This window comes from Apus apus, chromosome 9 (assembly GCF_020740795.1).
Source record: "Apus apus isolate bApuApu2 chromosome 9, bApuApu2.pri.cur, whole genome shotgun sequence".
Classification (NCBI taxonomy): domain Eukaryota; kingdom Metazoa; phylum Chordata; class Aves; order Apodiformes; family Apodidae; genus Apus; species Apus apus.
The window spans coordinates 16423217-16445366 of record NC_067290.1 but is presented as its reverse complement, the minus strand read 5'-3'; the positions used below and the strand labels follow the sequence as shown (position 1 = coordinate 16445366).

Sequence of the window (22150 nt, the reverse complement as noted above, 5' to 3'; positions counted from 1 at the left end):
AAGCTTGTCTGATATCAGCAGAATTTTTAGCCTAAAAATGACAGCACTCAGTCTGTGCCTGAAGAAATGCAGGTAACATACAACAGTAAATGGGCAACAACTGTTGGCTGATTTTATGATTGTAATATTGGAGGTGTCTCCCCCTGACTATTCTCTTGTACAAGGATGGGGACTAAGTGACTAGGGAATACATCTAGAAACAGTCTTTTTCTCCAATATTTGATTCTATGCCAGAACTCAGCCCTTAGGGAATGACAATCAGCCTCTCCAAATTGCAGGATGGTCCAACAGCACTTCCTGTTGCTACCATACTCACTAAACTGGCAGTTTTAAGGCAGAAAACTTTGCCATTGTTTGCAAGATTACCAGGCTTAATTTGTCTTCTCCCTTCTTGATCTTTATGAACATTTGCAGTAGCCTGACTGGGGGAAGAATACAATGGAGTGACAGACAGATAGATGGTGGCTTGGGGTTTGTGAGCACTTGGTGTTTGGGACACATGCTACTCACAGAAAGGAAGTGTCAGATGTTTTTATTCCCTTTCACCTTAGCAATGCAGTGCAAGGAGATGAGACACCACAGTGGGCAAATGCACTGCCCAAGTAATGACTCCATTCCTCAGTTCAGACTGTGTTGAGCTCATAATCACCAGGTATTTAATGGTACCACTCTGTTCCCCACTGATATTTGGCTGCTTTATTCAGTTGCAGCATAAATTTGGCAGGATTTGTTTGAACTTAGTGCAAAACATCATGCACAGACCTACAAAAGACCAGGATGTGTAAGAAGGTTTTCTAGGAAAGCATTTATGCCACTTTATGCCACTACCCATACATTGCTTTTACTATAGGATAACAACCATTGTTCCTGTATTTTGATTTCAGTCTTTTTAAAATGACTTTGAGGGCTTTTGAACACTCTAGGAGCCCTGCAGCCAGGCAGCAGAATAAGCTGGGTGGAGATGCCAATCCACAACTGGCTGTGGAAAAGGGATTTTGGAAGAGGTCTGGGAGCCTAGTGGCAACTCCCCTCTCAGGAGCAAGTCCTGTTACGTGATGATTCTACAAAGGTGACATTTCTGTAATAAAGTACTGGGATGGGTGAGCAGGGAGGAATCTCCCTTGACTCTCTGTTGCTAAGGTCATATGGTGCTGTGCCTTCAGGTGTACCTGCAGTATTAAGTGGTCCAACAACTGCCAATGAACAGGGACTTCACAAAATGTTTTATAATATTACATTTTCAAAACAATGACCTTTCAAAGTGATTCAGTGGGTGACAGCCTGTGAACATCCATAAGGGTAAGTGAGCTTAGGTTGTGTGGTCATGGGCTTAAGCACTGATGGGTTTGCAATCATGAGACAAGACCAGCTCTGCAGTAAATACTTAACTCATCTGGAGACAAATGCTCCTTCATGTATTAGTTATCAGGTGAATTTTGCCTGCTGACACAAGCTTTTTGAAAGCCAATAGGTGCCACAGAAGAGAGATCCCAACAATTCAGAAAGCCATCACCTGACAGTCTTGTCAGGGTCTCTTAGGAGTAAGAGGAATCGTGACAATCAACTCAGCCCCAAATGCCTGTATTTTTTCTGTGAAGCAATTCTTCAGATAAACTCCCTGCTTCCCCATCCAAACAATATTGAAAGCAATGAAAAGACCCTCATTGCTTAAATTCATCTTATGGTTATGCCCTAAGAGAAGAAAGATTTGCAATGTTATTGATTGCAACCCCAACAATGAAGATAATGTACGCAGTAATAAGCATTTCTAATTTTAGACTACATAGACTGTGTGGAAAATATCTGTGAATAAGCTAACTGCTTAATTTTCCCCATTAATTTGCTGTATGAGTACTAATAACCACATGAGCTAGTCTTGCTTATTTGGTTATCTATTCAAAATAATGGCTTGTGGTGGATGAGCTTTATAACACCTTTAATTGTTATGTGGAAGCTCAAGTTGCTGCAGCAATAAAGACTTAAACTCAAAGTGTAGAGCTGTTTAGGAGTGGCAAAACATAGTGAAACTATAAAAGCAAGGAAAAACCCACTTATTTTACCACTAGACAGTTAAGTACATTAATTGGAACTTTTATCTGCAAGGACTATAAATGTAATGCAAATCATAATAATAACAAAAATAAAAAGACCTTTCCCAGTGCTGACACAGAAGAAAAACATCCATCTCACATGGATAAAGTTCTACATGTTACACACCCTGTTTTCCTGGAAGATTTGTTCTGTGGGATCAGGGTTTTTCCATTCAAGCATGTTTAACCCATAAATGACTACAGGGTAGCATTGCACACATTGCCTTTGCTGGTATATATTTTACCAACCATACATATACATATTAGACTTCTTAGAAGCCATCTACAAAATGGGAATAGATAGAGCTACCCAGACAAATACAAATGAACACAGTGAGAAGAGGAAAACACCTCACTGAAAAAACCATGCTCTTGATTATGGTATTCACAGAAATATATATACCACAAATATAAGGGGAGGTTCAATTTAAAGCTCTATTTCAGCAGTATAAAGGAGGAAGCAAGCTAGAAAGAGAAAAGGAACATGACTCAGTCTTCATTTTCCATTGGAAAAAAATCTAGTGTGTTCAGATGTATCTCTGAAGTAACTTTTAATTCTGATATCATCAGGATTTTTATTTTTTTATTTCCATTTTTCTTTTGAGGATGCCAGGTAAAGTGCAAAGAAATTCTGTAATACCAATATCTGAGAATTTCTGCTCCTGAGCCAGGGATTTTTTTTTCTAGGTGGTTCTTCTATATTATGGGAAAAGCTGGCAAGATGTTACAATGCTTGGAGGCCTGAAAAAAATATGAATTATTGACCTGATGGGCTGTGATTGAAGCAGAAGTTTGAATCCTGCTCACAAAGAACAGAAATGTCTTTTGTTCTTTTTTTTTTTTTTTGGAACTTTATGGTCTATTGAGCTAAGGTAGCTTCTGACTTTGTTTCCACAATAACAGCCTCAACCAACTCATTCAAGTGAATAGGGGATTTGCCACTGATCCTAAGAGGAGAGGAAAGGGGCTTAAAATCCTCTAAGTGTCTTCTGAATGTTTCCTTGTCAGCCACGTTTCATGAAGTAGCTGCTTTATTCAGCTGGCAAGAAAAAGATCTTTTTTTTTTTTTTTTAATTCTTTCCTGCCCCCAAAAATACAGAAAGAGATTAGAAATAGAACAGGATTTTGTAAATCAGGAATAGTTTTGCTCTTTTTTCAAGAAGCTTCAGAGATTAATAAAGATGTCCTAACATTACTTATAGCCTCTCCACATCAAACATCAGCAGGACTTGATAGGAAAAGCAGCTGACCCTTCCTGAGCGCTCGGTTCACAGGATGCCCTCAACTTGGGATGAAGGAAATGTGATGACTGCCAAGGCAAGAAGGACAGAACTGGCTGCCAAGAAGGAATCTGGGCTGGTGAAAATGCCAACTGTCTGTGGTGTTACAAATCTGTTCAGATTTCCTGGCTTTTCAAAAGTGTTTGTTCTGCACGGGCCTAAAATAAGAAACTGCAGAAATTATTCATCCTTGTTACTGTAAAACAGGAGCAACTTTGATACTCCTGCAAATGGTTTCATTCTAATTGGAGGACACTAAATTCCTGAAAACATGTTCATTTTTGTTTCTATTATAAAGCCACCTTGAGTCTACAGACTGAAGAATGAAATATCTTATAATAAGTAGGAACCTACTGTAGGTGGCTGTGATTTAAAAGATCTAATCATCTATAGGGTCTGAGTGCACGTCTGGCAGAAGCCAAAAAGCCATTTTCTAGTCATCTCTGTTTTTTATATCTCTAGCTGGGAGGTAATATTAAGAGCATATTTTGCACTTCAAAATTATAACTTGCCTCTGTATTCTAGCCAAGCCTAAACTTATCAGTAAACAACCATAAAAAAGGCAAACAGCAGTACTGATTTGTGTTACACATTGTGAAACTCATTAACTATGACTCAGGTAGCAAAACTTATACATTCTCTCTTTGACAGTGATGACAATTTAATAGTATTTGACTCTGCTGAGTTACATGGAGCATCCTGCAGCAATGAGAGAGGCTGTTTATCAAAATGATAAACTTGTTTTCATTTCCTCCTTGGCTGCATGTATGTGATCAGAAGTCTAAGGCCATCAAGAATTCACTTATTCTGGCCACCAGGCAGACATTAAGCTATTCAGGACCATCTGTGCTCAAAATGAGTTCCACTTAATGGACCTTCCTAGGGCAGGTCAGTCCTAATGAATGCATGTGTGCATGAATGCATGAGCAAAGCAGTGTTTAGGTGAGACTTCTTGGGTTGTGTGGTGGAGGCACAGAGGGCTGAGAGATAAGATTTGTTTTGCTTTTTGGGGTCACATGCCCAGTGATTTTAGAATTCAGATCCTTTGTTACATTGGCTTCTATCTCATCCTCAATGCACCACACAACCTAATCCAGGTGAAGGTCATTGCAAGAACTTGTTCATAGAATCATAGAATATGCTGAGTTGGAAGGGACCTGTCAGGATCATCGAGTTCAACTCCTGTCTCTGTGTAGAGCACCCCTACATGTTACTCACAAAATAATAGTGATAACGACTTCATAGGCCTTACTGGTCATCTTTTGCCCTCTGTTATAACATAAGCAATCCACCATGGGAATATGAGCAAAGGAAATCATATGGACCAACTCTATCAACAGGCAGTTCATTAGGACTACTGCTGGTTTTCCTAGCTCTGTTTGTTTATACATCCTCAGTAAGACAGTCTGTGTTCCAGTGCTGTCATCCTGTTTGGGGTCATCTACCCTGGGATGTTACTCTGATCAATGCTTAAGTATATGCAGATGTTGCTAGACCTAAAAGATCAGAGAAATCTTTAAACAGAATTGAGGTTCTTTAGACTTCAAGCAAATGTTTAACAACATGACAGTACAAATTCTTCAGACACTTGGGGACTTTCTGAAAAAATGCCTACAGAAACTAATGGGTAAAAAAATGTGCACCCTTGACACCTCCTGCCTTTAAACAAACCTAGAGAAGTAATTGGCCACCCTGTGATAGCCATTTTTACATTTGCTAAAAAGGAATTCAAATTTGGAGGCCGCAACTTGAAGAGTTTGCAGTCTGAATAAGCTTTGGAAACTTCCCAGGTGTAATTAATACATTCTGAAGCTTTAATCAAAATGTTTATGCCTGCTAATGTGCCAGAACTGCAGACTACACAGTGCTCAGGGGAAAATACTATACTTTGCTTTACTTTAAGAAATAATAAGCCACTACTATGTTACTTCCAAAATAACATTTTTGTTTCTGATGGGAATATGTAACAGATGGAAAAGCAAAGTCCCGTGCTGCTCCATGAGCCACTTCAGAAGGGAACAAACAAAAGACACCTCATAGCTACAGTGCAATTACACTCCAATTTTTGTTTTACATATAATCCACTGACACCCTGTATCTGCTCCAGAAGGAAAAGGGTCAAGTTTACAGGATGCATTTCTGCACGCAGAGAACGGTGCATTTCTGTGCACGGAGGCTGACCAGGCCTGCAGAGCAATCAGGCAGGGCTTGGGGTTTTACCTATTTTTCTCAGGTTGAGGCTTAACTTCACCTCAGCTGCCAGAGTGTCCTCAGTTCCAATGAAGTCACAAAACAGTTGAATTTGGCCCATGAACTTTAAGTAGCACAAAGGCACCACTAAAAAATGGACCCACATATAAAAAGATAGCACTAAGCCATATGTCATTCTTTCCCATTATGAAAACTGACCCAAATAGATTGATGGGCTGCTCATTATACATGGATGCCCAGTAACTGTGGGAATTTGTAACCCATCACACATGCTCCTGGTTATATACTGGATTTTTTTTTGCCCGCTGGATCAGAATAAACTGCAGTGCTCTGTTCCCTAAATTTATATTCATCTTTTCATTAATATTCAGTATTTTCATTGTTCATTATGTGGGATATATATTATTTTCAGTTTGGGAAGGCTCTGTGCAACTGCAGCAACATAAGTGATTCCCACTGTGGGTCATTAACTTTTAGGTTGAGATACTATTTCCTTGAGTGTTCTTGCTATGAAAAGGTTCTGGAGACACAGGGCACCTCCTCTAAAGTAACCCTACGTGTTTATCAACAGAGCAAGTAGGTCCATGAGAAGTCTGGCCAGCCAAATTTGTTTTCCCTGGAATTTTCACCTTGTGGTTAATTTTAATCTCCTACTGAGCTTCTTCTGATGTCACGGTCCCTTAAAAGTATTCATGGGGGTCACAGCTCAGCCCATGGGCCTCTTTCCTGTGGTGGTGCAATGTTGTCATTCAGTTGAGGCCCTGATTTCTCTATCACTAATAAAACAACCCTATTTCTAGTAAGACCAGAACGTGTTTTGGTTTGTGTTGATCCATGATATACGTGGTCAGAGTCTGGAGAACTGCTGGTCAAAGCAGGTCATCCAGAGATGGAAACCCATGTCATACTAAGCCAAAGGTTTGATAGATTCTGGAGTCAGAATTCAAAAGCTAAGAGGGGCAATGTGCATTCAGCACAGGCATCTCTTGTTATTTATGGTGCTATAACTTAATTTTCTGAGTAGATTTGACAGAAAAAGGCCATCTTCATGAAACAAAACTTTCAAAAAAAATCCTTAAGAAAATAATTTCTAGAGGAAAATAATACCTTTAAAATATTTTGTTCAGCTGAATGTTAATATTTCACTTGACTACTAACTTTTTTTTTTCCATTTCTGTTTTATTTCCCATTCAGTATAATAGGGGAAGCAGGGATATGCAAAGCTCTAATTAGCACGTGGATTTGTAGTCTTTTACAATTTTCTGCTAATGCTCTCTGCCATCAGCCACAGGAGGCTTTTTATCTGAGAGATTTACAGATCCTTATCCTTACACCCAGAATAGATTCTGATCCTCAAGAACAGGTTTATTTCCAGAAATGAAAAATAAGTATTTTTTGCAAAGGAGAAATGGCAGGAATTCTACTCCTGAATTCACAAAGAAAACCCAGAGCACACCAGTGTATGAGATGTGGGTGGATCTAGGGCAGGCTGATAGATTTCCATATCAAACCAACATACACACCAGAGAATAGGTCTTTCTCATAAAGAGCCTTGCAAATTGATCTCCTGAGAAATTTGCACAGGACCTTATTCTTATGCATATTTAAAATAAAGAAATAAATAAATGAAATCTCTTAAAGATGAGTCAAAGGAAAAATGGGCTCCACAAAAACAAGACAGTCTTGTAGCAGTTCCTGCCTCTGGCCCACGGCAGCTCTACTGGCGAGGCAACCACCAGCTTCGGCTGGAGGACTCAAGAGGACAACAGGGCAAGGGTGGCTGGAGAGAAATGCTGATGAGGAGTTTGCTTTTACCTGGGATTGGAGCAGCGTTATGGGTAGTTTTAATTATGATTTTGTGTGCAGTATACACACGTTCAAAAATGACAGAGTTTATGAGCAAATCCCACCTCTTCGTGTTGCTGTCCCTGGCAGACAGCAGAGCAAAGCAGGCAGGCAGAGCTGCCTGCAGAGGACCACACACATACCCCTCATATCTGATGGGTTTTTTTATCCCAGGGACTGTTGGAGGAGAATGGTAATAGGTTCTGTTACCTACAAAAAGCAGATACGTAACTCATGAGGCAGACAAGAATCCAATGTTCTCCTAGTGGGGAACTTCAGTATTTTGATGAGTTTTCTTTTACTTCAAAGGGAAATCAACTTACAGCAACTTTGAGAAATGGAGGTTAGAAATTAGAAGTTTTGGTGGGACTTACAGCTCTGGAATGCCATTAAGAGATGTTTATGAAGAGAGAGGACATTGAAAATTCAGAAGGAGAAAAACGTTGGGAAATAACTGAAGTTCCATATCAAAAAGGAATAGGCATTATGACTCTAAATTTCATTGACTTTCAGTGAGAAATGACACTCCTAAAGGTCTATATCACTTTTTCTTGGACTAAATTATGTAGGTCTAGTAAGACTGAGCATAAAACCTTAAAGCATCTTTAAAAAATCTTGCCCTTAGTCACTTGGGTGGTTTGGAAAATTTAATATTTGATCTGTTAGAGAGGATTAAAAAAAAACAAAACAATTTGAGCAAAAGAGATGTAATATGCCTGCATTGAAGCAGTGCTCCTCCTATAACTTAAACTGCAGGCAGCAGTATAAAACTAGAGGTTTAAAAGACTTACTATGCTATTCTCATCATTGCTTTGCAGCTGCACAATTCTTCCCCAGAACAAATTTTCTAGGTAACAAAGCTGTGGAGAGATGAACAGAAATGAACATTTCCAATATGAGCATCTCTAGTTCCTTGCCAGAGCACAGTGAAAATCTCAAGTGGAATTAGGCCTGAAGATATCTTAAAAATAAAATTTGAGTGAACAACAGAATCTTGTTCATGGGGCCTCAAAATGTTGTTCTTTTAAATGCTGCCAGCAAAAGGCATCCAAATAATGGATGTTAAGTTAAATGAGTCTTAGAAAAGACCCATGATGAAGAAAAGATGGGATAACTCTCTTTTCAGATGGAATAATTAGGCTGGTGAGAAATATGTGATTTAGGAACAGCTGCTGCTGAGAAATGAACACAGAAGTGTGCATGAGAAGCAGTTACTGAGAAAGGATTTAGAAATTATTCTATGTCCACCATGCAAGTCAGTGTTTGGTCCTGCCAGAGTCTCACCCCTGCCCAACAAGCTTTCCCTAGGCACCTTGATGTTTCCAGATCTTTAAAACTCCCTCATCCCGTTATTAAATGTCTTTATCTTCAGCCTACTTTCCCAATTGGGAAACTTTATTACTTTCCCCATCAACCTCAAAAGAGACCCAAAATTGCTTATTAAACTCATAACACATCTCTCATTTCTTCACAGGATATATGAAACCCTCACATTTCTAGGGTTCTTGTTAAATATTAATAAATAAATCTACTGATTGCAAAGATGATCAGCAATAACCAACTTCCAAACACAGGCTTTCAGTTGAGACAAATTGACACAGGAATCTTAAACTCTTGTGGAAAAGCAGAACAATGCTGTTCTCTACACTGGCTTTTGTTATGATTGCTCCAGATAAATTCATCCCCAGATAATTTTCTCCAGTAAGGTGATTAGCCTATGGAGAGTCTATGATGTGTTTACTGAGCAGAGTAACATAGTTTATGGCAATGCTCTTGTCATGCTTTATAAATGTGTGAGGGGTTTTTTATGAAGTAGTTAGATAAGGGGTGGTGAAAGTAATAAAGAATGTACAGTGATGAAGAGCTAGGATTGCAGGGGTACTATGGACAGACTGATACAGAGAATTATACCCAATCCAGAGCTGCATTAATCTCCCAAAGGATGGCAATAAATAAAATAACCAGGAGGAAAGGGACTAAAAGAGCTTGGCCAATGTATAAAAGTGAGATGTAAGGGTGGGATCAAAGTGAAGATGTTTTGAAAGGGATCTCCTACAGATGAGTTGTCTGGCTACAGTGGCAGTAACATTTTCATCAATGGGGTTGATCACGTGTTACAAAATCCATGAAAAGGAAAACAAAGACCATGAGTTACAGCACATGTAATGAAAAAGTCACTGTACTGGTGCTACGTGCCACAAGCAGCAGCAGTAAATTCTACATTCTGCTGCAGCTAAGCAATGTCAAGCAATCACTTCTAAGTCATTTTTCAGTGGACAAGTGTGCACATTATCCTACCCTATATATTCCTAGAATCATTCACACTGTGACTCCCAGCAGCTGGTCCTACATTTGAGTAGAAAACCACACCTTTGCCAGGAACTGACTGTATAATGGGTGCAGAAGGACAGAGGACGGAACCAAAGGCACAGAAGAGATCAGGTTTTTTTGCATGAAAAGCATTTTACACCACATACATTATCCACAGCAGAAGAACTTGGTAGTCTCCTGCCTAAGGAATTTATAGCACACTCATTACTGAACCTTATTTAGCTTCAAGCACAGTCAAACACTTCAGTAAATGTTACAGCCTGGATATGTGAATTTTCAGACTACTGCACTGTGCTCATAAATTAATGAGTTAAAAAAACTGTCTCTCAAAATAATCTATTTCATCCAGACCTAAGCATGATTAAGCTGTTTTACTGCTGGTCAAACTGCACCTGAGTAAGAGGGAGGGATACCATGGGATTAAGACCTTATTGTTCTCAAAATTTAACTCCTCATTGCAGCCATCTCCAGGGGAAGTCTTAGTGGAAGCTGCCTGCTCCTCACCAAAATTTTAAGGGAGAGGACAGTGGCAATATTTTATTTAATGAATTTCTGGCTCCTCTTATGTTCTTTTTGTTTTGCTTGGGTGACTTTCATCTCAAATAAAACAGGTCTGACTGATTTGCTCTATTTCCAAACTACTTTAACCATTCCCCAAACCTCTTTTCCCCTATATTTTCCCACAGCCACTGTCCTCAGCTGCCTTTTTTCCAGGAGTCTCCGTGTTTTGATGCCTCACTCCTCCCTGTTTCTGTTGATGAGCAATATTTTATTTCCTGTCACCTTGATTTGCTCTTTCCTCTCCACCTCTCAGCACACAATTCCAATGATGATTTATTCTGGTTCCCCCACCTCTCTCTCTCTCTCTCTCTCTCATTCTCTCTCTTTTCACCTTTTTTATAGCTGCATTGAGTGTTTTTTTCTTTGACAATTTCTTTCTCGTCTCTCTTGAAGCTCCTGGTGAACAACACAATGCAGTCCTAGCTCCTAATAATTGATCATCTGGCTCCTGTTCAGATTTGTGCTGCTGCTTTGAGTACATGTGCAATTCAGTTCACACTGTTCCCTCACAATGTGAACAAAAAGGGCTGCATACTTGAGTGGAAATACATAAAGTCTAGTGAGCAAATAATTTCCTACTTTGAAAGCACCGTGTGATACGTTACAGCTTTGCCTTGAAATTAATATTAATGTATTTTTTATTAGTTAAACAGTAGCAGTGTGCAGGGAGCTCTGCAGTTAGCAGAACCAAAGAGGCCACATTAATTTTTCTCTCTCCTGTTTACCCTTTGCAATGATCAGTGTTCATCCAAATAGTGTCTCTGAGAATTTGGAGTAAGCTTTTTTAATCAAAAGTTGCTTTTTAGAAGATTCTTATTTCTATTTTATTTTATTTGACTAAAGCCCTTTTGGTGAAAACCATTGACAATTCATTGGAAATATCAATAATTCTCAAGTCAAGATAAAATATCAGTATCTCGGGGTGGTTATAATTAAGATAATTAAACTACTTTTAGCTAATTATTTCCAGTTCCTCTTCTATACAACACTGCAGCCAAGAAACCTGGTGATGGACTCACACCCTCCTCAAAATGGCTTGAGAGCCCAAGTCCAGACAGAGAAGGAAATTAGAAACTACTTAAACTATGTCTCTTATGGTCATGAAGGAGCCATTTTACATTAAAAAAAAAAAGAAATTTTAACTTTTATTCCTAAATAAAATCAAACAATATGTCAAGGCAATCATGCAACAATATATATATATATATTTACTTGTGTCCTTATGCATGTTCTGCAACTTAGGGAGAGGCAGCTGGTCTGATGTGGTGCAGATGCTGCTTTATTTCCCTTGATTCCTCCTAGACTTGTCCTGATGCATGTTCAACTTGGTTTACTTTCGAGCTTGTTGGAAAGACACTATTTAATACAACCCCAAATGTTTTGCTTCAGCTGTCTCAGGTTTAACTGCCATCCCATGGGGTTCATGTGCATCTCCAGGTGAGCCCTACCACAGAAAATACCCCAGTGCTCTGAACCCTCAGTTCAGCTTCCTGCATTCCCAATCATGAAAGTCTGGGATAACACTGGATATAAACTGGGCTCTCATTATAAATAAAAAAGAAAATAAAAAAGAGACATGTCTGTAAACTAGAGATAGGGCGTCTCTGCCAGCCCTTCCTAAGGGAGTGTTGGAAATTAGCAGCAGAAGAGGTCATCTTGCCCAGCCCTTTCCCAGTATCAAAATGTTTCCCTCTACACACTCAAGAGCATCTTGCTCAATTTATTTTCACATTATTTAAGCAATTGGGCTTCTGCTGGTGCAACAGGGGTCATTCAAAGACAGCATTCTAGCCTTTAATGTGATCTACCATTGAGCTGAACAGCAAAGAAATGTTCTGTGTTTTCTTTTGCTCAGTTTTCTCATTAACCCTAATTGTAATGTTATGACCAACTGAACACAACTATTCCCTGTGCTATGTTTACAGATGTCAGATATGTTTCAGATGGTCATCACAACTCCCATCGTCATTATCACCACTTAAGCCAAGCTGTGCATTTGTTACTTCATCTTTCTTCATAACTCTGCCTCCATCACCCTAATTCTGTCTACAACTCTTCCCTGCATCACTGACATCACTGGTACTGACATTTTTAAGATTCTACTATATAACAATAACATTATTAAGTGATAAAAATTTTGTGCTCTTAAGTATTATTATCTCCAATTAAGAGAGGAAATCTGCCCTGTTTTCCCAACCAGAACTTCTCTCTAGTCTGCTCTTCCGTCCTGCTAACTGAAACATGGACAACCAGTGCAAGTTAATCAAGTTCAAAAATATCTGAGCATCACTGTATAAATTCCCAGATACACAGGCATTTATCTATTGCTGCTTAGCCACGTAGGCACTATGGAGACAGACAACAAATGAAAAACAAGAGAGAGAAGCAGAGACAGATGCTATGTAATAGAAAATCCAGCCAGCAATCTGAGAGTGGAAGAGGAATGCCATATCTAATTGAAACGGCACTCGGTGCTTTCCAGCAGTGTTCTCAACAAGGAGAGAGACTATTACCTCCTGTTCTTTCAGAAAATGCCATCAACTTTCCTATTTTTTTCATCCCCACTGGAGCAGCTAGCAATTTTCCAGCATTAATACTTGAATAGTACTTTTTCCCCAGATATATTAGTTCACATTTTCCTACGTCCACTCACATTATTTCCTGGGCCTTCAGATTTGTCTGATCCTTTTTATTAGGAGTCTTGGACTTCAGTGACATCTGTCATGATGATATTTTAATATCACTGTTAAATGGGCAGAGGATGTTTTCTACAGGCCACAACCTGGACAAGGTTGCTCCCAAGTATATATTTTAAAACTTGAAAGATGAAAGGAATTTTTTTGCTTGGGAGAAAACTAAACTAGCACTTGCAAGAGCTCTCTGGCCCAAAATGGAGGAACTGGAACAGAGTTTTAAGCCCAACCTGCAAAGATATCCAGCACTGCAAAGCTGTAGGTTTTGCTCTTTTTCCAAATGAAGTCTGCTCCTTAGTGCTGTCAAGCTGCACACTGGCAAAGAGAGAATTTAACCCTGCAGCCAGGGAAACTACTGGTTTTCCACTGAACAAACAAAAAAATTATATCAGAAATACCTTTAAGGCAGACTTGGTTGACAAACAGGTGTTCTCTCTGTAAGACAGTTTTCATATTGATCTGGGCTAACATCTTGCAGAAGTGAACAATCTCATTGCCATGTCAAAGGCTAACCATCTGTGAACAAGTAATGCAGCCAGAAAATCCATGTTGCTACAATAATAGCTTTAGGACGTGGATCTTATTTCAATCACCACAAAAAGGAATCCACAGAAAGAATCTAAACAAATCTTGTTCTGACATATTAGTGTATCTAGGAAAATAATTTGAAATTTCATCTAAATAAATGACAATAATCCACACACTCTCTGAAGCAGGTAAGCTACTGAAAAAATTGACAAATTCATTTATTCTGTTTCCTTCTTTGATCCTGCAGTCACCTTCTCACAGTCTCATGCATCATAGCCCTTCCCTTACTTAAGCAAGCCTCATTCTCTCTGTGGGACAAATCACCTCTTCAATAGCTGAGTATATATGTTAATACTTTTGTGATCAGATACTTCTTTTCACATCAATAAACGATATTCAGACATACTGGCACCAGAACTTTAGACTTAAAGACCATTCAGAAGGATTGATGTGCCAGCACAGGATCATAGTGAGAGGCAGAGTAGTGAATGAATAGTGCTGGAACAGAAATCTGATGGCAGGACTTTCTCAGACCAGGAGATGGTCTTGTGAGAAATTTTCTAGCTCAGCAAGATAACACTGGGCCCTAAATAATTGTCATGTCAGAAGATGCTGAGGCTGCTGGGCACAGGCTTTGAGTGAGGGATTTAATAATCTGACTGCTTCCTTCAAAACATGAGCGAGTATCTTCCTTATATCAAGGTCCTAAATTATTATCCACCTTTGAGAAGTTACTGGGTTTTGTCCAGGTTATGTCTAAATGTTATGTATGTAGTTGTTCAGGGAAAAATCTAAAGTTCTGGCTGGATCTGGAAAGCTTAAACTTTGTCCTCCTGCTCACCGGTTATTCTCAGGGAACAACCTCACAGAGCACCACCAGTGTTCCCATCCTCCTGATGATGACCTACAAGGACCAATGATGAGCTCATGGTCTCCTCCACCCAGGCAAGACCAGTGAGAGCCCTTGGGCACTGAGGTTTCAGTGGCACAGTTGAATACTGAGATGTTTGGCATAACTAGCAACTACAGAAATGCAATTTTCTGTACCTTCCTGTTTGCATCTAAGATAATGGTGTCAATGCAGAGGCCGTGGAGCAGAAAGCACATTGGCTTGTAACATTTGAGCTCCTGGTCCTGAGCTGCAGCAGAGGAAAAATCAGGGTGAGAATTCTTAGTGCTAAGACTATTCAGCCCAGTGCACAGCACAAGAGAAAGCTGGACTGGGAAGAGGGACAATGGGACACAGCTGCCCCAAATTTCCCATTCTCCTTCCCTGCTTTGTTTGTCCATGTTTTCATTGCAGCAATCAAAAGCCTATAACCCCAGCCAGTGCAGGCAAGCTATCTGGGAGCTCTGCTCAGCTCGTGCATAAATGTTGCACTGCTTGCTGCTTTCCAAACAGATCAACTCTCTGGGGCATTTGTATTCTCCTCCCCACCATCACTATTCCCCTGACTTGTTTCAGCTGAAAATTTGCACCATCTTGAACCATTGATTCCAATTCTTTTAAACTAGGTTGCATTAAAAAAGTATTTTAGAGACTGGCAATAGAAAAAAACCAAACTACTGCAGAGAGCTACCATAGGAAATAGAAACTACAGCACTGTCAATAATTCCCCAAACTCATGGTTCTCTCTGCTTTGTCTCCTTCAACCCAAAGCCTCAAAACTAACCAATTGGCACTTCTTGATGTATATTTGCATACTTGTTTACTTTTCAAAGTAATTATCTTCTGAAGTATTACCAGGGAGCTGAACAAATGTATAGTATAGTTCCAAAACAATACAAGAAAAACAGTTTGTGTTTGAGTGAATTTATTTTGCTGGTACCATGCATGGACCAGCTGAGTGAACACTTAATGTTGAACATTAATTATACAAACAAAAGAAATGGCACAAAGCTGTTGTCTCTGTTAGTTTCCTTCCAAGATTAATCCTTGTTTATGTTAGAGGTTTTGTGTCCTAAATAAATTACTAACCGTGACTGCTTCAAAAGGAATGATATTTAAGATTATTAAAAATATGCATTGATCAATGCCCCAGACAAACAAGCTCTTAGCTGTTGATGGTCACTCACTGGCCCTCAGAAGGAATTTTTTTTTGTCATGCTGTGTATTTCATCAGATGATCATCAGCTTGATGGACTGATGATAGCTCTGCTCCCTTCAGGCCAGTTACCTAACATATGGGCTTGCCAGTCAGCTGCTCTTGGTTTTACATTTTCTTACTGATCCTCGAGAGCAAGTAAGCTCTTGGATATCAAAACAAAGCAGAAAAGTGTAAAATTCCACTAAGATTTCTTGAAGAAATACAGGTTTAGTTAAGGAGAAAGTTTAAGCTAAAATCCCCAGATACTTTCCGTTCTTGATGCACAAAAAAACCCCAGAGAACTAATTTGGCAAAAGATGAAAAGATGATGCAAACACCTTTGCAAAAGATGCAAGGCTGCAAGAGTCAATGGCAAGAGATGAAATCAAATCTCTTATTTCAGGCAAATTCCCTTGGGTAAGAATGAAATAGTGTCCTAAGAGAACTCCAGGCACTTCACAAAGCAGCAGACACCGTTGCATGATGACTCATTCCTTCTGGATAGAAGGTGGTTTTGGTATGTGTGCACCAGGAAACACCAACTTTGGAGAGCTTAATCAGATTGTAAAATTCATTGTCAGATTATTTAGGAACTTTTACAGTCACAAAACAGTCAACTTCTCTACCCAGTTTCCCACCATAAAGCCAAACCAGATAGTGTAAGAATTGAAAATAAGAAAACAAAACAAAATGTTGCCAATTTCCACTGAGCAAAGAAAATATCAGTGTTATTGTTTCCTCACGGAACATTATGGAATGTTTCCTTGTGGACGTTGCTCAAATACTGTGATGGTGAATGCCAGTATAAGCCATTAGAAAAGGGACAGCACCCTGACTTGGGTAAGCGCATTGCACTTGAATTCATGCTGCAGATGAATGTACAGAATCACAGAACCACAGAAATACCAAGGCTGGAAAAAACCTATAAGATCATCAAGTCCTCATCTCTTTACTCCTGGAACTGCCTGCATGTTGGCTGAGTGTCATCACATCCCACCCCAGAGATCATACATGTCATCGTGTCCCACCTACTGTAGCACGATTCCCAACACCATTATGTACTGCTTCTTTTCATGAGGTAGAACACCTTTTATGAAGCTTACCTGACACACAGACCTACCATATTCTGGTGTGATTTCTCTCAAATTAATGCAGATATAGAAAGGAAACTCTTTCTCTCTGATTTGTACAAGTCTGAGATTTTAGTATGAAAAGTTGCCACCAGAGAGGTGTCAAAATAAGGACTACCAATTCATCCAAAAGTCACAAATTAAAAATAGAAGCTGCAAGAAGGTACATCTATATCTTCAAGGGAAGGGGCATAATTCTGTGATTAAAAATTTTTTGAACATATTTTTAGCCTCCCATGAACAGTAAATGACAGTTATAAAGGCAGCTGCTACACAGGACAGTCTTCTGAACAACTGACCTGACATACAACAGCAATTCTGCAGCTCTCAGCACAAGTACAATGTTTGCACTTAACTCCTGTAAAAAAAAACAGTTCCTCACTGACCCTGCTAGCTAAAAAAAATAACTAAATCCTGTTTTTCCACAGTAGCTGCTGATTTTGAGTGACTACTTGGAGGTGTGCTAAGAGACCTGAGTGCTAGAAAAGGTTAAAGATAAGTGTGCAGAAAACCAGGCACATTTCAGAAACTTCAGTTTTGGCCCCAAACCAGAGTCCTCCAAAGTCACTTGCTATTCTGGAAGGTGTTGACCTTAGGTCTAACTTGCATGTCTATTATTTCTGTCCTTATCCAGCACCAATCTCCTTCACACTTCCATCTCCCTTATTCTCTTTGTACACAAACCACATCAGTTTTGACGTGCTCTCTCAAAAAAAGACTTCTGCTATGAAATGCCATCAGAATTACACACTTAAAGTTTTATTTATCTCATCCATCATCTGACAGCCTGCCTAGCAGAGCCTTGTCCAGAGTCACTGCTACAGGACAGAACAAGGAAGGGAATGTCAAAGTTGTCATGTACATCCACCGGTGCTTTGATTTCAGCTGCTAGCCACGCCTTCTCCAAAACTTCTTTGTGCTTGGGCTTCAAAGCTAAGGATGAATCTCTCATGCACCTGGGCAATGCTCAGGGCATCCCAGGTTCAGTGCTAAATGGCCTTTAAACGTGTACAAACCTGGAACATAAATGCTGCCAAACTAGATCAGAACAATTGTCTACCTGTTCTGCACTCATTCTGACAGATGACACACAAAGGGCTTCACAGGAACATTAAAGCAGCCCAGAAATAAGACAATTACAATCCAGCCTGCTTACACACTTCTATTCTGAGGAATAAGAGCTCCTATTCCTTTGGAAACATTTTTAATTCTAAGTAAATTAATGATGTTCAAATATTCCAGCAAAATAGCTGTATAATCTTATGTCACTTGTCCTCCTGGTACACCATGCACTTCACATACACTACACACTGTATTAATAAATGTTTTAAACTTTGTTCCCCACATTCATTTCGTACATTTCTGGAGTGTCTGCACTCGTTCATTAAGAGAGCTGCAAACACAACTGTCATTCTGCATTTCATTTCATGCTTCTTTGTGAGTTTTTCTCTCCAGTATTTGGTCACCGATATGTCCATGTTTGCTCATATGAAGCTATTTCCTTGTCTCTCAAAGTTATCACTGGGTCCTCTCTCAGTTTTCCCTGGTCCTTTGGGTTTAATGAGAGGAGGGGCAATGTGAATCCATCAGTAGATGCATCTTGATTTCTCATAATGACATTAAAGAATTCAGTATTCAATCAGTTTTTCCCCACCCCATTTTTATTCTTGTGTGTTGGAGGATGCATTTCAGTTCTCACCAGTCTGGGCACACCCATTTCATTCTGACACTGGTTTTTTTTTCCAATAACCAATGCTTTCATAATAAATCATCCTCTGCATTTTCACCAGATGGGTGATTTTCCCCTCATCACTCCAAATGCAGTAGGTCAGTCCCAGGTGACACACCTCTGGGACTGATCTAGCTCTGTTGTCTCATAATTCTTGGCCTCTTTCTCCATTTTCTTCCTATTCTCTTGGGCTTGAATGCTATTCTGCAGTCTCTGCTAGTCCCTAGAAACAATTCACCACACATTCCCCTGGGTGCTCTTGTCTCCCTGCATTTTACATCTACACAACATCACCTTCCCTAGTTCTTCACTTACGTGATCCTTCACAGATCCATTTTCAGAGCATGATGTTGTTAACCTGTTCTCATGCTGGATCATGTTACCTATGGAGCAGATGTGAGCCTGGGAGATGAATCAGGTCTTCAAACTGAGTAGTTTGGTTTTAATTAGAGCCCAGTTCCACAGGGGATATCCACAAGGAACAGCTTTAGCCCAGAGATGATCATTCAAAGGGCAATTTAAATGCCCATCTCCCTCCATTGACTATAAAGGCAGAATAACTCCACAAGGTTAAAATTAGTCTTTGGTTGTTTTTTTTTATATACATATACTTTAAAAACTTTCCGTGTGTGTACACATTTTTATTTTATTCCTCCTGTTACCAACACTGAAAATCATCTGCCCTTATACTACCCATTCATCTAGTTTTGTCTCTGTCAAACTCTTTGTCATGTTCTTCATCACCCAAGACTGTCAGCTGTGTCAGTCTTTCTAAATCAAGTCTCTCCATGTGCTTCATTAGAACTTTTTTTATGCTCTACTTTTCCAGACTTGCCAGAACATCGCCCAAGCTGTTAGTAAGTCTAATTTATGGTTGATAAATCTTTTAGTGCTAACTAAGTAGTATTAAAAGAAACAAACAAAAAAAAGAAAACAAGATTTAACTGTAACAAGTATTTCCGTGTACCTCTGGAAATATTTGAAAGTCATGGTAGCACATTAAAAGGATTACTGAGGATAATTCCATTAATTGCACATAGCACCCCCAGATGTACATACACTGTTATGTGAGCATTATTTCACTTTTCCTTGTCTTGGCTACCCAAAGATAAAGAAGTCTTAATTTTAAGGCATGCAGTATGAAAGAATTTTATCTTACAGCAACGACCACAAACTTCACACACTTTTTAGAGGTGGTTGTACATGTCAGCCTGTAAAACCCTGGCTGCTCAGGCATGGAGTGGGCAACTGTTGCACATCATCACCCACCCAGGTCCTCAACCATCAGTGCTGAGCATGCCTGGCTGTGGTCTGTGTGCAGATATAAAGAGTTTTCCATGTTACAGGGGTTATTACAGAAAATCTTGGCTCATTAGGGATGAGCAGTACATATTTCTACATTTTTTTCTGAGCCTTAAAATATGTTCCATAAGATATTTCTAGCTGTGTTCATTAAAAAACATGCACAAGCATGCTCACATATCCATAATTCCACTAGGCTACTCTTACAGTATTGCAAAGCAGTATCAGACACTGCATACTGCATATTTTGTGTTTTGCTGTTACTGCCTTGAGCTTCACCTACTTAATTGCCAGAGTAACAATATTTCAGACCAAGTTGTGACTTGAGGCTGCTGTTAGAAGGCCATGTATCACATCTAGAGTGGTGGAGGGCAGATGTTTGACATCAGGGGGTTTGTGTGGAGTTGTTAGCATATTACTCATGGAAAGCCAATTCTGCTGAGACCATCCATGCCTACAAGGTAGTGTATGTCACTAAGGGATATGTCAGGGTCTTTCCAGGACACTGCTTGATTCTTCATGCCAACCATCAAAAAGCAATTGGAGAAAAGGCAAAACACTGTCAACCTTGTGCATGGTTTTGAAAACATTCTTTAGAATGTGTATGAGAGATGTTGATTCCCTTTCCCAAATACGGTAACAGGTTAATGTCCTCATGCTTGGGCCTTTTCACAAACTAGCTCCTGTCCACTGTGATTTTTCCTTTGGTTGCAGCAGGTCCCTGCACATTAGTTTAACTGAACAGCCACACCAATAAATATTTGTCCCACTCAACTCATCTTCAATGTCTCAGTCTCAATCCCAGAGTTACATACGAAGAGGTATTTCCTCATTCCTATACCTATCATGAAAATAATTATAAGGTTAATAATTAAACATAACTCACAGGTAAAGCAGAAGGGAAAAGCTGTCTTTTTGATAATACAGTAGAATCAATAGCAAGAATTAACTCATCAGATGGTAATGACAAGCAGAAAAAGTGTAATAGGGAAAGGAAGAAGCTGAAGTTCAGATTCAGTAGCATCAGGCACTTGAAGAAAATAGACATTTCCATGTCTGGCTCAGCTCTCACTCTCTGAATTTGCCAAGCTATTCTGAGCATATGTAGCAAAATCCACTAAAATACCTTTCTAAGATGCTTTCAGGAATTAATGTAGCTGAAAAGAAACCTAACTCATCAAGACAGCTCACAGTAGTAAAGCTGACAGGAGATTTGGTCCCTGTATGCCACACAAAGTCCCAAGGTAAAATCCTGGTCCCACTGAAGAAACTGGCAAATGTAGACAGGACTTCCCTCTACCTGCTTAATTATATAAAATTAAAACTGCCATATTTATGGGATGGAAGCTACATGGAATTAATATCTCTATTTCATCTCTGCAGCCTTTTTCCAGCCTCCAGTGAAGGATTCCATTCTCTTAATGCCAAAGGGTAAGTGGAATTTGAAAGTTAATTTTGTGGAATTGTTCCTTTCTCCCCTGTTTTGGGCTGTAAATGATTCAACTACTGATACATCATCAAAAACTCTCTACAGTTTATCCATATCACTCCCAGGAAACCAGGTCTTTTGCTGTACAGAATTATCTCTCCATATGTTAACCTCCAAGGTTTACTGTTTTCATTTTCCAGCAAAGTAGTTCAAGGAAGAGAAAGGAAGGATGAAATAAAACATCCAAAGGAACATGCAACACCAGATCAACGTGTCTGACTGTTGAAACCAAAGGGACTCAGCCAAAACCCCTGCTCTAACAAGAACAGCGTTGCATTCCTTCACTGCTCCTAAAGCCACTCCCAAAATGCTGTCAATCAGTGCTTCCAGAAAATTGCTGTAAACCCACAGGATCCTCGTGACCTTTGCAGAAGCTTCCCCTTTAATATTAAATGTGAACTGCTGTATCAAGTATCAACTGAATGATGCCCCAATCATTTTTGCTTGAGTAAAATAGGCAATGAGGCCTTACACTTAGTTACCTTAACATTGAATCTGGAGTAAATCTGGTGCCTACTCTAAGCAAGGGTAAAACGAATAAATCAATGCTATATTGCCAGTAAGGGATGCCTGCTTCCACAACCTGGGGATTCCTAAACTTAAGGGGAATCCGCTTCAGGTCATTTCAGTGCACCCAGGCAGAATAATTTTAGGATCTACCCCTCAGTCTGGATGTGTATGTCACTATTTGCAAGGCTGACTTGCCAAATAATTTGTCTCAGCATGTTACTCCCGTCCAACGTTAGTGCTGCTTGTTGAGAGACCAAAGTGACAGATGTTGCTGCTTGTGTCCCTTTTTCCTAGCCCTGCTGCCTGGTGACACTGCTCAGGTCCCTTCAGTCATCTTTGCTCCTGCACTTGTGAAACGGGTGTA

General features: G+C 39.6%; 1 protein-coding gene across 5 annotated transcripts in view; it reads right to left on the bottom strand.

The window, feature by feature from the left end:
• Positions 1 to 22150, bottom strand: part of TAFA1 (TAFA chemokine like family member 1) — a 320866-nt gene that overhangs the window by 45330 nt on the left and 253386 nt on the right. The gene's annotated exons all lie outside the window — the stretch shown is intronic.